Source organism: Dipodomys merriami, unplaced genomic scaffold (genome assembly GCF_024711535.1).
Source record: "Dipodomys merriami isolate MVZ:Mamm:240054 unplaced genomic scaffold, mDipMer1.0.p SCAF_148, whole genome shotgun sequence".
NCBI classification, from domain to species: domain Eukaryota; kingdom Metazoa; phylum Chordata; class Mammalia; order Rodentia; family Heteromyidae; genus Dipodomys; species Dipodomys merriami.
In genome coordinates, this window is record NW_027202804.1 from 614,843 (window position 1) to 630,811 (window position 15,969).

The following is a 15,969-nucleotide window of genomic DNA, read 5'->3' on the forward strand; positions in this document are numbered from 1 at the left end:
TTAGATGTGCTGGGGAGCCAGGTGACTTTTTGTCTCCCCTCGGGGCAGTTCCATATAAAGAAGAAGAGTGTTTGCTTGGATGGTAGACCTCATCACCCTGGCAACCTGACCTGACAGTTTTTCCAATGGTGTGGGCTGATATCTCTCTAAAACCGGCCCCCCATTTAACCATCTTTAAAATAGGCCAAGAGTAGTACTACCCTTGTGAAATTGCTATAAAGATTCAATAAGTTGTCATTTAAAAAAAATGTCTTGCTGGGTGTGTTGGCTTATACCTTTAATGCCTGCTACTCATGAAGTAAAGGTAGGATGAATGCAGTTTAGAGCCAGTCTCAGGCAAAAGGTAGCCAGATGTTATTATTATTGTTTTTATCTAGGAGTCTAGCTGGTATCAAGAGAGCCAGTGTTTGAAGGAACAAGCTTATACTGGTAGTTTACACCTGTAATCGCAGCTTCTCCAGAGGCTGAGATAGGAAGGTCACAGTCAAAGACCAACCTGGATGAACGTTTGAGACCCTCTCTGAAGAATGAACTAAAAGCAAGAGCACTGTGCCCTGTCTCCAGTGGGTCAATGACTGAGCAAAGCACAAGGCCCTGAGTTCAATCTCTAGTGCTTCAAGAAGGAGGCAGAAAAGAATACCTCTGGCTCTCCAGGGCGTGTGGCAAGGGAGGAGACAGGAGGCAGCCAGCAGATCCTGCTTCAGTCCAAGCCAGAGACCACGGTGGCTCCGGCTAGAAGAGCGATGCACTCCTTGGAGACAGCCTCCTCTGAAATTGTCCTTGTTTTACAGATGAGGAGAGTAAAGCCCACAGCATTGAGAGAGAAAGCCAGACTCCCAAGTTAGCCATGGAGACCCCCTGGTGTCCCGTGAGGTGTGGGATGGATATAGAAATGCTTCTTTTAAGCCCAGGCAGCGCTACCATGAAGCCAGTGTTCCTCCACCCATCGGCTCTCTGGTGGGGCAAGACCCCTTCCTGGCCTGTAGACTTCCCACCCGACAAGGGTCTCCCAGGGAGGGGAAGCCCCACACATTTCAAGGTCTAGGTTTTCAAGCCAGGCAAAAGATTAAGATGCATTTTTTTTTTTTTGGTCATCTTCCAGTGTGGGATTAGGTCTACATTAACTCTTCATTTGTTCAGGGACTTGATCTCATTAACTCAGGCATTGGCAGAGGGGTTCACATCCTCCAAACAGCCCCCACTGGTTGACATAGCCAGGGCTTAGCCCAGGAATGCTCAGAGATCAGCCCTGGTTTTGTCATTCTTGTCATACAACTTTACAACTCCAGGTGCTTAGTCAGAATCCGGAGTTGGTGTCCGGATGGGGCCTGGCTGTCGGGGGAGGGGCCTAGCTGGGATTAACTCAACCGGCAGCTTCTTCTCCAGTTGATGTAAGCCAAGTTCCCCAGGCCCTCCAGATCCAGGTCCTGCGTGTCCCAGGAGCCATTCATTCCTGGTTGCAGGAGCTGGGGCAGATTCTAAGTTCACTTGGGAACACTCCACCTGGCCCTCTGGTTTTTCTGGAAGTAGAAGCTGCTTGGGGAGTGTCTGCCTCCTCTTGGCCCACTAACAGCATCCTCATCCTGGATGTCCCACTTTATTCTGTCTTTCCCCACCCCTCGGACACTGTAAGCCCTTTGGAATTAATTGACTTTAAGGTGCCTGCTGGATCCAGAGCCAGGGCATTTCTTCTAGACCTAAGGTTGCAGGGCTCTGAGCTTTTTTTTGTTGGACAATCAGCTATTGTTCAACATTAGGCTTGCTAATCAACTCATAAGTAGAGAATAGTTAGGGCTTTCTCCTCGCATTTTAGAAGAAGTCTGTGTAAATGTAAGGGAGGCCTTGGAACTTTGGTCTCCAAATCCTCCAGTTACAATGTGGTTTTCTTCCCTCCAAGTTAAATGCACTATAGCACCAAATGGTGCTTGGAATGATCTGGGCACAAAGGAGATTGAACTAGAAAATGAAATTGCTGAACTATGTGGATATAGATAACCTTTGCCCTCCCAGGGTCCCTGCGGTCTACACTTTTACCTGCATTCAGTCAATCAATGAACACATAGCTCTGTTAACTTGATGCTTTGTTTTGTTTTTAAACAGTGTATTTTCCTTGAGAGATCTCTTGGGTTGTTAGTAAAGTGAAGATAGAACTTGAGGGCTGCTTGGTTGGCCGTTTTCTAATCTATGTACTCTTATACCAGCTTTCTGTGATGACTTGATATTATGTGTATCTCTGTTCATTATGTAAAATGGATATTAACTGTATAACCATTTCCCCCCCGGAAGGGGATTTGGGAAAAATAAGTTGGAAGAGAGCAATTTTGAGTTTGTTCGGAAGCCACCTTTAATAGAAAGAATTCTGGTTTGTTTAGAATACATATCATAGACCATTAAGAGTACAAGAGTTTTCTAAAGCTCACTATACAAAAGATAAATAAAGATCTTGTGTACATATTAGAACACCGGCACAGGGCTGTACAAAGTAACGTGCTTCTTCCATGGTATTACCTTATGTACTGCAAAATTTTAACCTTCTGGATAGAGATTTTGGAAAGAAAAAAAAGAATGTTTTTATTGTTGTACAAGGGTTTGAAGTCAAGACTTGACATTTCCTAAGCTAGAGTTCCACCATGCCTCCCACCTCTTTTATTCAAGTTACTTTTCAGATAAAGTCTCAGACATTTGTCAAGGTTGACCTCAAAATCATCCTATTTCTGCCTCCCAAGTAGCTGTTATAGATATTCCTGAGCTTTGTTTCTCTGGGCTTGATGCAAATGTGCATTGTTTGGATAGAATGAGAAGGAATTAGTGAATGCTTCATCATACTTGGGAAAATACTATTTTTACTGGCATTGCTTCTGGGTCATCCTGAATGGACACCACTCACCTACAATAAGTTTTCCAAACACTTGCTGTGTGTCCTGCTTGAATGAAGACTCACAGTGTGATTTATACATGGCTACTTATGCCTCTGACCCTCCTACTCCCCACCCCTGTCTCCAAGAAAGCCATCACTGAAAGAAGAGGGTAGAAGTAAAGCGCTCGAAGAATATAAAGCTCATGTTCTCTCATAAGGACTATCATAAGAAAATAAATGTCACCTGGGCAAGAAATTTCTGGAAACTGGACACGTTGACGAGCAGCCAAGAAAGAATGGTCCCAAACTTGGGAGCTCAGCATGCACCTTCTGTCCCGGATATCTTGGGATCACCATAATGGTTTCCCTACTCCCCCCCCCCCTCCCAGCTCTGCCCTAAGTTATTCTTCAGATACGGACCTTTCAAAAATAAAGTTTTATAAAAACCTTTAAAGGTCTAAGCCACCCCTGCTGAACACCCACAGTGATTTGCACACCAAGCCCTGCTATGTCACAAGGTCTGGAAGGTGGACAGTTCAATATGCATCCTCTGAGGTCAAAGGGTCCAGGTTCAAACCCCCAGCTACCACTGACAGTGTGAATTGCCCTGGGCAAGGTATTCTGAGCCTCAGGACCAAATTCGAGTGTATTCCTTCTGGAAACTTCACTCTGCTTTTCTCTCTTTTGAAAAATCTAGCTCATTTCCTGTTCATACACTCCCAGACCCTGGGCCCTAGGATGACTTGAGAATTACCAGTGATACCTATGGACTTTCTCAGCACTGTTAGCTCAGCAGGCAGCAAACTGTGTTTTGCTGGCCAAATCCAGCCTCCATGTGTTTTTGTAAATAAAATTTTATTGGAACACAGACACACCCCCTTCTCTTACATATTCTCTGTAGCTACCTTCCTGATAAAACCACAGACCACTGCAATAGCCTCAACTATTTGCTATCTACCCCTTAGCAGCAAAAGCTTTCAGATTCTGCCCTAATTCAGTATCTCTAAGGCTAATATTCTAACACTATGATTGTTTCTTTGAGACATAGAAAGTGTGGGTCTATTCAACAGAAATTTATGAAGTACAGATATTATGTGGAATTTGAAATAGCTTGTGCAGATTTGTATTCGTTCATTCATTCATTTTGAGAATGGAGCCCAGGGCCTTAGCTACACTAAACCACATCTTCAGCCCTATGATATAGATTTTTAAATGCTGTCATTTGGGATGATTTCTTTTAATTGGGAAAGGAATCTTGTTCATTAGCTTTTTTGTGGATAGAGAATCTGGGCAAAACATCCTAAATCAAATTTGTTGATTTCCTAATATGACAGGCATGATTTTTTGCTATGTACATTTAGGCCTTTAATCCTCAAAGCCCTAAAGGGTTAAGACAGTGGTTGTTTCTACAGTGGAGTACAAAGTTTGAATCTAAAGCAAAGTGACATGTAATATAATAGCATTAATAACTTCTTGAGTCTATAAAACATAATAAGTTTTTAGACTTTGTGAACCAAGCTCTATTTTGTCAATCAAAACAACAACAACAACAAAATCAAGGTTGAAATTGATTTTTTTAAAAAAAAGGGAGTTGCCAAATGTTTCAGAACAACCTGCAGGACTGGCAGGTTGACCTTTTCGTGTGGTTGGCTCTCCTGTTCAAGGTCATAGAGTGTGAGTAGGCTCAGGACTTGAGCATCCTGCTCAGATACCTTCCCTGAAGACTTGAATCCCTCGTCCCTAGACTCAGATACTCTTTAGCATTTCATAACTGGGACTTCAGTGGGTCTTGTCCCACCTGTTTGTTCTTTGACATTTTAGCTCATTCCCTTTGATGGTTAAGACAAATGAAAATGAAAGGCTGACCCTTTCTTCTTCACGTTGTCTTCTTTCAACTTTACACATCAGCCTCAAGCAGTGCATCTGAAGCTTGCTTTGTTCTATTCATCCTGAATTTGTGTGTGTTCATTCAATCTTCGCTTACCCCAGGCTCTGGTGATAGCATGTGTTGCAGTTAATGCTACCTCTCCATACTAGCTGTGGACTTCAGAGTCAGTTGCTTTTTCTCCCCACTTGCATACAACCAGCATTGTGATGGTGTCCTAGTCACGTGACTGGCAATGGTCCAATGACCTGGCTTCTGCAGACAAGGTTTTCAGCAAAGTGCCCACACTACCCAGACCACACATCAGCTGACACACTGCTCTCTGCTCCTGCTGTGGAAAATACAGGGAGGAGTCTGGTGGCTGCAAGTTCACTGTCACTTTCTCTCCGGCAGATGGTCAGGTTCACGGTTACATTGCTTCTACTTGTCTGATGGTTCCTTGTCCAGAACCTGGAGTTCCCCTCTTTACTTCCGTGACCTTCTGGGAAACCCAGCTGTCAGCAGGGGGTTGCTCTGACCTACTCCAGGGAGGAGGCCTTTGTATAGGGAAGGGAACGAGTCTCCAGCGATCTCCTCAGGGGCTTTATTTCACCTCAGTCACAACTATGTGATCTTCTCACCAAACATCTCCTGCCCCGGAGCATCTCCGTTCCCAAACTGGGCCATTCCGTTTTATTTTTGCTCAGCTTTTCTCCAGGAGTCTTACAATTCTTATCCAACTGAAATAATGTGACTTCTGTTTTCTTTTACCAGGTGACTCTTCATGTCCTTCACTGGCATATAAAATCTAGAAAGGAGAATGGGGAGTCATCCTGCTACTTTTTAATTGTATGCCCAGTGTACCATCAAGGGACCTAGTAGGCCATAGTTTGCTCAACAAATAGTTGTCGAAGAAGTGAATACGTGAACACACAAATTAAGTGGTGAAATAAGCCAATCTGTAGTTAAATAAGAAGAATGCCAAGAATGCCAGCTGTTTGCTTCAAAATGCGTTACCGTTGCCCTAGGCCTACGCATCTACTCATATTTATGACAGCCATAATTTTCTCTATATGTGTACATAGGTGTGAATGTTTTCCCACAGAGTGAACCTTGCTGAAGGGGGTAAAGGGGCAGCCATAATTTAGTACCCTAGCCAACAGCTGGTTTCTGACCCTCTTCTGCATTTATAAAGCAACCCTATATGTACATTTTTTAAATAGTCAAAGCCATTGATCCATAGCCCTTCCAAAGTTTACTTCAATTAGAAAGAGTTTCAGATAAAGATCAAATTAATTAAGTCCTCCCCCCTTAAAGTTCATCTTAATTAGCCATTGTTTCTTTCTTGATGGGTTAGTAATTGGCTGGGCTTCCACCTAGATATAGAAGAATTAGGGGGGCCTCCCAAGGTAGACATCAGCACCTGGCACAGGCCTGGAATTCTGGGGGGTTCACAGTACCCAGGGTACTTAGGGAAAACACACCTGGTGACTAGAGGACAAAGTATCCAGAGGAAAACTCCACGGTGCATCACAGGAGTGAATTTTCTGATTGTCCCTACCAAAACCAGTAGCCGCACAGGAAATGCTATTTTCACCCCTTGAATTTTTTTCTTTGTAAGTTGCCTGAAATCTGACCGCACTGTCAAGACTCAGGCAAGCACATAGGGACACATCCACAGCCTTTTCTCTTCCAAATCACAGGCCTGGACTGGATAGAGCCAGGTGCCTTCCAGCACAGGCTGCTTTCTGCTGTCCTGAGATGCCCTTTACCCCGTGTCTCCTGTAGCCTTAAGAGTATTTAATGGCTGGATCTTTGATACTCGGGGAACAGGTGCAGACAGGGTTAAGTGATATAATGTGTCACTCAGATGACTTTAAAAGGAGCCATGAAATGGACGGATCTACCAAAAATACCAAGTTTCATGTACTCCTCCTGAGGAGTGAAAAGTGAAAAGTGGTGCTGTTGTACCTGGGGCTGTGGGCAGTAAATCATCTCCCGACTTAGGTGACACTTGGCGATGGAATTTCTGGAAGCTTCTTTGGGGAAGGTGTCAGGCTGGGCTGATGAATCCATTCCATCTAGTTCCAGGGAAGGTTCCTATTTGTCAGGGTGGGATGGTGGAAACTCTAGAAATTTCTGGCGTACTGGGCTGAAGAGGTCACATGCTCTCACTTCTGGAAGCCCCTTCCTGCTTCCCAGAAGTAATCCTGCGATACTACTGTTTGGCAACGAACCTGAGGCTGCTTTCAAAGAAAGCTATGTGGTAATGGCCGAGTCCTGGCTACCTGGGGCCAGGTACACTCAGGTGGATTTCCTTCCATAAACATCATCTTTCCTACTGGCCTGAGCCCTGTGGGACAAGGTCCCCTTGCTGACCCCAGTGGTCATTTCTGGCCCATCATACTACTTACCCCAGACAAAGTTGAAGGATGAGTGAATAAATACATGAATCATAGGAAATAAAGGGTTGTGAAAATAAAGGGTTGTGGATGGATGGATGGATGGATGGATGGATGATATTACTCCACAGGCAATAAATTCTGTCAAATAAAGTAGGTAAGCTAGGAACTGTCTCACATAAAGGAAACCATATCACATATCTAGTGAGCTACAATCAAAGCAGGGCCCAGGGTAGTAACAGTGACTAGACTTGAGGAATGTGGTCCATAATCACTGAGCTTTGAGAAGGATGTATCTGCTCCACTTTGAGTCACTACCTCCCTGTCAGGGCCCTAGTGTTCTTGTTCACTGTTGTAGCACTTTTGCTCAGAACAAATATGAATCTGTGGAAGAGAAAAAAAGGGAGAAAGAGAGGAAGGGAGAGAAGGAGGAAGGGAAGAAAAGAGAAGGAAAGAAGGAAGGGAGGGATGGAGGCATAAAACAAGGGATGAGTGACAGAAGGAAAGGATAGGATGAAAAAAATAAGGAAAGAAAGAATCCAAGGCCCAAATAAAAGACCATGTAACTCCTGGCACTATCCCTTTCTTGTGAGTTCTAATGCATTTTCATTTATCTGAGCCCCTATTTCCCCCTTTTGCTAGATAAGGAGAGTAAATCTTCCCTAGAGAGTGAATGGGAATTGATGAAGTGATTTATTTCCATCGCTCATTGTTGGTGTTCACTGGCCTCCAGCCTAGACAGAATGGGTGGAGGGAGTCTGTGGCTCCCCACGGGTGCTACTTCCTCTGTCCCCATCTCACAGCATTCTTTCTAACGCTCACTAGGATTCTGTAGGATCCCCACCCTTTCGTTCTCCAGTAACCTCTTTCTATCCAGTGGACTCAATTCCTGGCATGTCAGAAGAGGTAGAAAATCCTTGGGACAGTTTCCCATGGTCCTTGGGTCAGCTGCATTCTGAAAACCAATGTTTCTGCAGGTTGTTCATGGCAGAAGAAACAGACAAGGAAACAGACTGAAAGAAGGGAAGAAATCACGTCTTGATGGCTATCAGCTATGGTGTTTGACTCGTGGCAGGGGTGTGTGGGGGAGGAGAAGGCAGGAAGTTTGCAGGGTCCTGCAGACAGGCCTGGGTGGGCAGCTCTCTTCCCTGTTGGTAAGCAAAATGGCTCTGTGGGGAGATCGTCACCCCAGCCCCAAGTTCTCTGGAAATAGAGTGTGGTGAGTTTGTCAGTAGGATCTTCACTTCTGTTTGGGTCATTGGGTCAGCAGTAACTTCAAAGCAGCCTCCCCGCCGCCGCCCCCCACCAACTCGGGAGTGGAAAAAGCTCACCATGGTTTGAGTCACATTCAACCTCAAGTGCCCACACCCTGAGGTGGTTTGGAGCTCTGGTGGTTAGTGTTTTTTTTTTTTGGATTTGTTTTGTTTACAAGGTTGTGCACATGAGTTTGCCATCGTCAAAATGGCAAACGATTCTCAGAGACAAGCACAGGCCAGTCTGCCCCACACCGACAGGAACCCACATAAGATGTTTAGAGCAGGACGTGCCGGCCCTGTGGTCACCAACACGCCCAGAAAAGCCACAGAGACCCTTTCATGAGCAGACTGCCCGACAGTGAGTCCAGCCACAGCTTGAAAGCCCACACACCTCATCTTCAGCTCCACAGCGGAGAAGGTGGACACAGTGGTCCACACCTACAGTATCTCAGAGTCCCCGATAGTTGTCTCCTTTAAGTCACTTCATCCCTGGGAGAAACTGGCCTAGTAGAAAAGATATTAGATGGGTCATCTGGCCAATGTCTCACTACAGCCCCCCTCAGCACAGAATCCTCCTAAAGTTCACTGTCCTGGTGATTGTTTGCCATTTAGACAAAAGCAAAAGCCCAGGCACTGACACAAAGAAAAGTGGCCTTACTCCAGGGACTTGGGAGCCTGAGCTTCGCCTGATGAGGCTGCCCACGATGGCTGCTCTTTCCCAAAGTTGGCTCACACCAGCTCTTCTTTCCCGCACTCAAAGGCTCTGTGGACCATAAGACACGCCCTGGATTTAATGTCACCCTCCTAGGGACCAGCAGGGAGAAAGGACTCACCACATGAAACCATCACACCAATCCCAGCACGCTTCCTTGAGGACCAGCGGTCAAATGTGAAGCACCAATGTCTCCGACTCAAAGGTGTCTGACTCAAGTGCCATCACGCTACCCTACGCCTCTCTGTTCCACTGGAAGTGTTTCCCTGGCTTCATTACATTTTCTCTCGTTAGGGAATCACTGCAGAGATCCTGAGGTTCTCAAGGCTCTTACCCAACATGTCCACAGGAACTAGCAAGCCCAGAACGGCTTGCTATGCCTTATCTTTTCTTCTCAGTGATTGGAAACTTGAGCCGAGGTTTCAAAGGGTCTCCTGCTTCCCAATGGGGAGCTGAGTAACACAGGCTCCCAAGACCAGGGCTTGGCTGGCTGAATGTGGGGGTACTCCCCCCAAGGCATTAGAGAAACAAAGGAACAAGAGAAATTGAAGAGGTCCAAAGGAAGACAAAATAAGAGAGCTGGAGAAGACAGACTTCTGACCAGTGGCCTCACAGAGCCATTGCAATGGTAGTACAAAGTCTTTTCAAATAGGGTCTCACTACGTAGCCCAAGCTGGTCTTGAATTCTGAGTCCTCCTGCTTCTGCCTCTGAAGCGCAGGGAAGACAGGCAGGTACCACCACACACAGTGGGAGTGAATGTTCAAAGGCTCAGTTTAGTATTTAGAGTAAGCATCATGGAAGCCAGAGATGGCCAGCTTTTCTGTAGATGGGTCTAGTTCTTCCTCCGGGACCTTCTCCCTTTCCACTTAGCCTTTCTCATCAGACAACCACATAAAACTCTCAAGCTTCTGCTCCTCACAAGACACTTTTCTCTGCTCCTTTCAAGACACGTTTCCCCTTTCCTGATGCACAGAGAAAAAGAACCATGCCATTGAATGAAAATATTACCGTTCTATCCCCCTTTTAATGGGGGCCGTTCATCAAACCCTAATACCAAACACTGAGACTCACCGCCTTCCAGCCATCGTATCCAGCCTACATAACCCACATGGGCAGTGGGCCCCATTCTTACCCTCTGCAGACAAAGATGCTGTGTGTAAGGCTACTTCACTTCATATAGCCAGTCCCCCTCCTCTCTACCTTTCAGCCTGTAATTTTCCACTGTATGAAACTCTTTGGTTCTCTACCTTCCCAGCCTCTAATGATGCCATCAGACAGGTATTTCATTTCCAATATTTCCAGACTGATTCAGAGTCCCAAATAGACATAATATAACATAGACCCTTGTCCAGCTGCAGAGTCAGTGGACTTAGAAAGGTGAGGATCTTATAGATAATCAAGATAACCTGACTCATTAGATATCTTATGGCAAGGTAAAGGGAGATGTGTTCCCCTCCAAGAGGCAGGCATGAAGACAGACCCTGTGATTTGTCAGGAAACCACTCACGAGGTTACAGAATAATTGTCTATCGCTGAACCTTGAGCCTGAGTTGACTCCTTTACTGATTGTCCTGTGAATTCGGCATACACCTTTGACAGCAAGTTTAAAAGGAAGGGGGGGGATTTCTGTCTGCTATGGTCTGTAGAACCTCAAATAACACCCGAACAGGCATTTAGGGATTGGGCTGTGCCATGGTCTCCCAAATAGCACCAGGGGATAGCTAGGCCACATGAATGGCACATGACAAGGTCAGCAAGATGAAAGAAAAATCAGATACTAGAAAAGATGGTTATCAGTGTTGTTTTACGTCGTTTGTTACTCAGAAGCGGCCCTGACTCCAATCTGCTGTTTTGCAAAGATGTGACCTTGTGGCTGTCTATGCATAGAAAATTCTAGAAGGACATCGATGTACCATCCGCCACGTGTACACATTAGCGACAGTTAGACTCACAATGGAGGAGCATCAAGTTTCACTTTGTTATCGATTTCCTTTCTAACTTATATGAACAAATATTACTTTTTGTAGTGGTAATAATAATGGAAGTAGGAGAAAGAATTGGAGATGAAGAGGAGAAGGGAGGAAGGAGAGGAAAGAAGGCAGGGGACCGTGATGAGGAACAGACATTTATGAACTGTTCAAGGTCACGCAGCCCTTGAGGCCTTAGGGTTCACTAGGCAGCCGTCATTCACCTGACCTTTACTCTTTCCTCTCTACCCTCCTTCCTCACTCTTGGGACAAAAGGGGTCCCTAAGGACTCTGCAGGGAGTTATGGGGCTCAGCCCGGTCTCAGGGATGTCTTGGCATGAAGGAGAAACCTTCACATCCATGGAAATTCAGACCACTTCTAGGTCAGTTCTGTAGCCCAGTGGCCAGGATGACTGCTGGCTGAGAGAGGAAATATGAATTGAAAAGCTCGGGGAGGGGAGGTGTGGGAAAACTTGCAGTCTGTGAAATTGAGTTTCTAGAGTGAACTGGCAGAAGTTTCTAGACTAACTGCTGATTGCAGAGGGAAAGGTGCTTTTCTTTTTGGTCCAACCTGGGCTTGGCCACCTGCCTCTCATTCCAGCTGAGAGCCCTTGTCTCTCAGCAGCTCACTGCACCCTAACTTACCCAGAAGCCTGCAACCAAAAGCAGACTGGAAGCTATTTCCAAAAGCACCCCCCCACAGCTTTTGCCACCCTGTGATGTTCGTTTGCTTATACAACCAATCCCATACATTCCACACGAGTCTGGAAAACTCACTTTACACACAGGCTGCTTGACTCAGGGCTCCTCATTTCCAAAGAAAGAAATAAGAAGAGGCCAGTGCCTGTACATCACTCGGAGAGCAAAGGTGCAAACTACTCAAGCTAGCTTGGAGGGGGGAAATAATTTTAAAAGAAAAAAAATACAGGGGAGAAAACAAGAATGAGGGGTAGGACACTCTTGGAATAGGGACAGCATTGCTCTTTCTTGGGCAGCTTGGAGCCTGAGAGACACTGGGGAGAAACTCAGGTTGAGGAGCCCCTGTGCTGAGAGTGAGGGCATTGGAATTTGGTACCGTTTGCAGGAATTTCACAAAGAAAGGACGCAAAGACAGAGCCGTGGCAGCCAGAGTGGAGGCTCAGGGTCCCAGGAGCAGAAGCACCAGGACAGTTCTCTGAAGTGGCACGGCCTACGGTCAGCACCTGCCACCTCGCAGGCGCTGCCAAGACCAACTTGGTACCAACTTCAATAAGATCACAATTCAGTACTTAAATAATGCAGCAAGACTCATTTGGAACCCAACCAGAGACTGTGCAGGGCAGTAATTTTCCCTTTAGCAGCAGGAGCTGAGAAGCTACAATTTCCCAAAGATAATACCGCTCCACCCTTCTCTGGAAGAGCCCAGAAGAGCAGCAAGAAGGAAAAGAGACATGCACCAAGGGAGAGGAGCTGGCAGGAATAAAAGAGATCCCAGCTCCCGATCGGGGACAATGAAGTGCTTTGCTGACTGTCCCAGGAGCGGATAGAGGATTCTTTGTGTCTACCCACTTGGTGGTCAGATGAACTACATCTCAGGGGCAGCAGCCCCGCAATCTAAACTCCAGATGCCAGGGCAATCAATTAGGAGGGGTGGTCAAACTTACCCCACAGAGCGTTTTCATTCAGAGATTTCTCACTGAGATATTTTTCTGGACTCTCTCTCTCTCTCTCTCTCTCTCTCTCTCTCTCTCTCTCTGGATTTTTAAAAAATTAATTTATACCTTCCATAGCTGGTTCTCACTGACTTTCTTCTTCCCACATGCAAAATGAGACCATAAAGGATTTTGTGTCCCATATGTTAAAGAATGACTGAACCTTGTGGTCGACAGGAAAAGTGAACATTTTCCGGTTCAATAAAGAAAAAAAAATGGGGGAGGGGAGCAGGAAGAAGTAGAAATGTACAGATGTCATTCATTCCCAATTCTGAGAGTTTATTCTTTCTTTTGATATTTATCCATCCCTACTGTTAACTGACCACTGCTGGCCATATGATAGATAATGTCCTTTAAGCTCTGGTGTAAGTTACAGTAATGTCACCAGGCTATTAACCTCTGAATATTTGCATTATTAGTCGATTTTCTAAGTCGTTGGAGTTAAAGCAGCCACTGAGATTTTTTCATCTATTTTTTTTTCCAATTTCCATTCTGCAAGAGCTGAGAGTAGAGTTGTGTGAATTTCCCTGCAGTTTGGAGACAAAGCTAAGGTTCATCAGTTTGCTCTCAGGGTTATTGTTTGAGAGAAACTCGTTCAGGTGGCGTGCATGCCAGGGAGGGAGGGAGATGTGCTAACAGACACCTGATAATTTACAGCAGAAGTTTAGCCCAGGGAGCATCCTTCTACACAATCTCTCCATCCATTTCCTCAGAAGGTGGATGGAAGCTGGGGGCTGGGATAGTTTCACTGCTGTAGAGCCTGGATTAAAGGGGAAGCATTTTAGCTTTTTGACAGGCGTTATGAGCTTCCTTTAAAAATGAAATATAGGTCCAGATAAAATATCTGTGCTCCATAATACAAGGCACATTATGCACCAAAATCTAGGACAAAACAGTTTACATATAAAAACCAAGTTGCACACAGAGATATAAGTTCTCACTTCCAGGCAGATACAAAGTCGGGAAATAAAGATGGGGAGAGAGAAGAAGGAGGGAGGGAAGGAATTAGAGCGAATCACAAACCCCACAAAATGGTAGACTTAAGTGAATCATCTATGAATCGCCAATAATGGTAATTATATAACAAGGGACTGTGAACAGCTGGCCAGGACTCAAAGCATCAGCTCCACAAAGCCATTCCTTGCACAAGCCAGAAAGACTGCCAACCGCCATAGCAGTATTTGCATTGTTCCTTCCACCTCAGTTTCCCCACTCATCCGAGTTTGTACCCAGAGTCAAAGTGCACAGGGCCATGTTAGAGCCTGCTCCTATGCACCAAACCCAGCAGATCCATGTGTGGCGCTTGTATGAAAGGCTTGTGGCCTTGTGGCCTCTGAGCCCTTTCAGGTTGGACTTGTGCATTTCCTAAGCTTATCTTTCCCTGTCTTGGGCTTTGGAAAAGCCACATTGGCACAGAGCTCAGAGGCAGGAGGCTGGTGGTTTTGTACAGAAACAAATGGCTTCCCAGGTCTGTACCTATGGGCAAGTTGGTGCCAGTGGTCTCCTTGGAAACTCATAGCATTGTCTTGAGGATTGAAGGCTGTATTTGCCAAAGGAAGGTATCTATCAGTACATAGCCAGGGGAATGCTAATAGGGCTTCAAGGGGCCGGGGTGTGGTGAGTAGTCCAGGCCATTGCCTAGCAATGGTCCTGGGTTCCATCCCCAATACATGCGCACACACACACACACACACACACACACACACACACACACACACACACACACACACACACACACAGCTTCCATACTTTGAGATATCAACAGACAAGGTGGGTTTTGTGTGTCAGTTCCTCTTCAGAATAAATCACACCAGTAGTAGTTGGCTGAACTGAGCATCTCATGATTTCCTAGCTTTCAGGGCAAGTATTTCAATACTGTATTTCATTACCTAGTCCTTATGGCATCATGGACGCAAATACTCTTTGATTCCCATTCTCTTGTAACTAAACTGAGGCTTAGTGGGACAATTCAGGCTGATGGAAGTCACAGGAGATGCTAAATGACAGGCACCTCTCAGGGGCCTATCTTACACCATCCAAGCCTTCTTTGAAGTCTAAGACATTTTGTACATGAATAGCACTGTCTTCTTTTTTTATTATTATTAAAGGTTACTATTCCATAAGTCAGGTTAGGAGTACAATGGCTCTTGACCAATGCCAGCCCTTTCATTGTTCTCCCCCACTTTCCCACTGCCATCCCTACCCTCACACTACATAATTCAATTCTTACATGATACACATTGAACATGATGACTGCATTCACTCTCCCTTCCTTTCTCCACTCCGGCCCCACCCCCCTCCTTATCTTCTTGAAACGTTACATTCTCCTTCCTTCCAGTGACCCAAGTCCCTGAACCATAGCCCATGCTGATCTGATCACTCCAGGTGTCTTAAATGATCAATGTGGACTCGTGTCGGGTGAATTCAGCTGCCGTGATCACTATCGATTGTCTAGACAGTCCTATCGATTGGGTCAGCAGGGCTGTGGGCCTTCAGGGACATCCCACACGTGACCCGGGCTGACCCTTCCCAGTGTTCTGTCAGGTACTATCACTGCAGTGGTGACAACAAGGGAAACTGAGACACGGGCAGCTGACCTCCTGGCAGACAGACGTAGAGGACAAAGCGACGATTCCACTCTTGGTGCCTTCCTGTCAGGGATCCCGTGGTTGAGGGCAGGGCAGGGCAGGGCATGGAGGAAAGGCTTCCTGAGACCAGCACAGTTCCACAAGTGTCTGTCGATAAAGCTTGGTAGCTTTGTGAGCTTGTGATTTGGCGACAAATCACTGTGGTGGTCACTCTTGGCCCACAGTCCAGGGTCTAATTATTTTATAATCTCTTTATGTCTGAGGAGTAGACACAGCCCTTATTCTAAGAAAAACAGATACAGGCAGGAGGGAAAAGTAATGTGGTCCGAGTGGCTGCCTTGTACGTGTGTCCACTTTGTGATAATGTTTCATGTAGTTTCTGTTGCCGTGACTTCTTCCCGCCCTTCTCCCCCCAAGAGGCGCCATGTTGCGAGTTCATTGGCCGTGGTCTGGAGGAACGTGATTTAGCCGGCCGGTGGTTTCCTCACTTCCAGTTCCCAATGGGCTCGGGAAGTCAGTGCCCGACAGTCACCCAGAAAGGTGCTGATGTGTTGTTTCCAGTCAGGCTCCAAAGCAGAAGTCCAGGCGGGCTTCTCCCACTTGCAAACCTCGGCTGGGTCCCCCAAGCGCA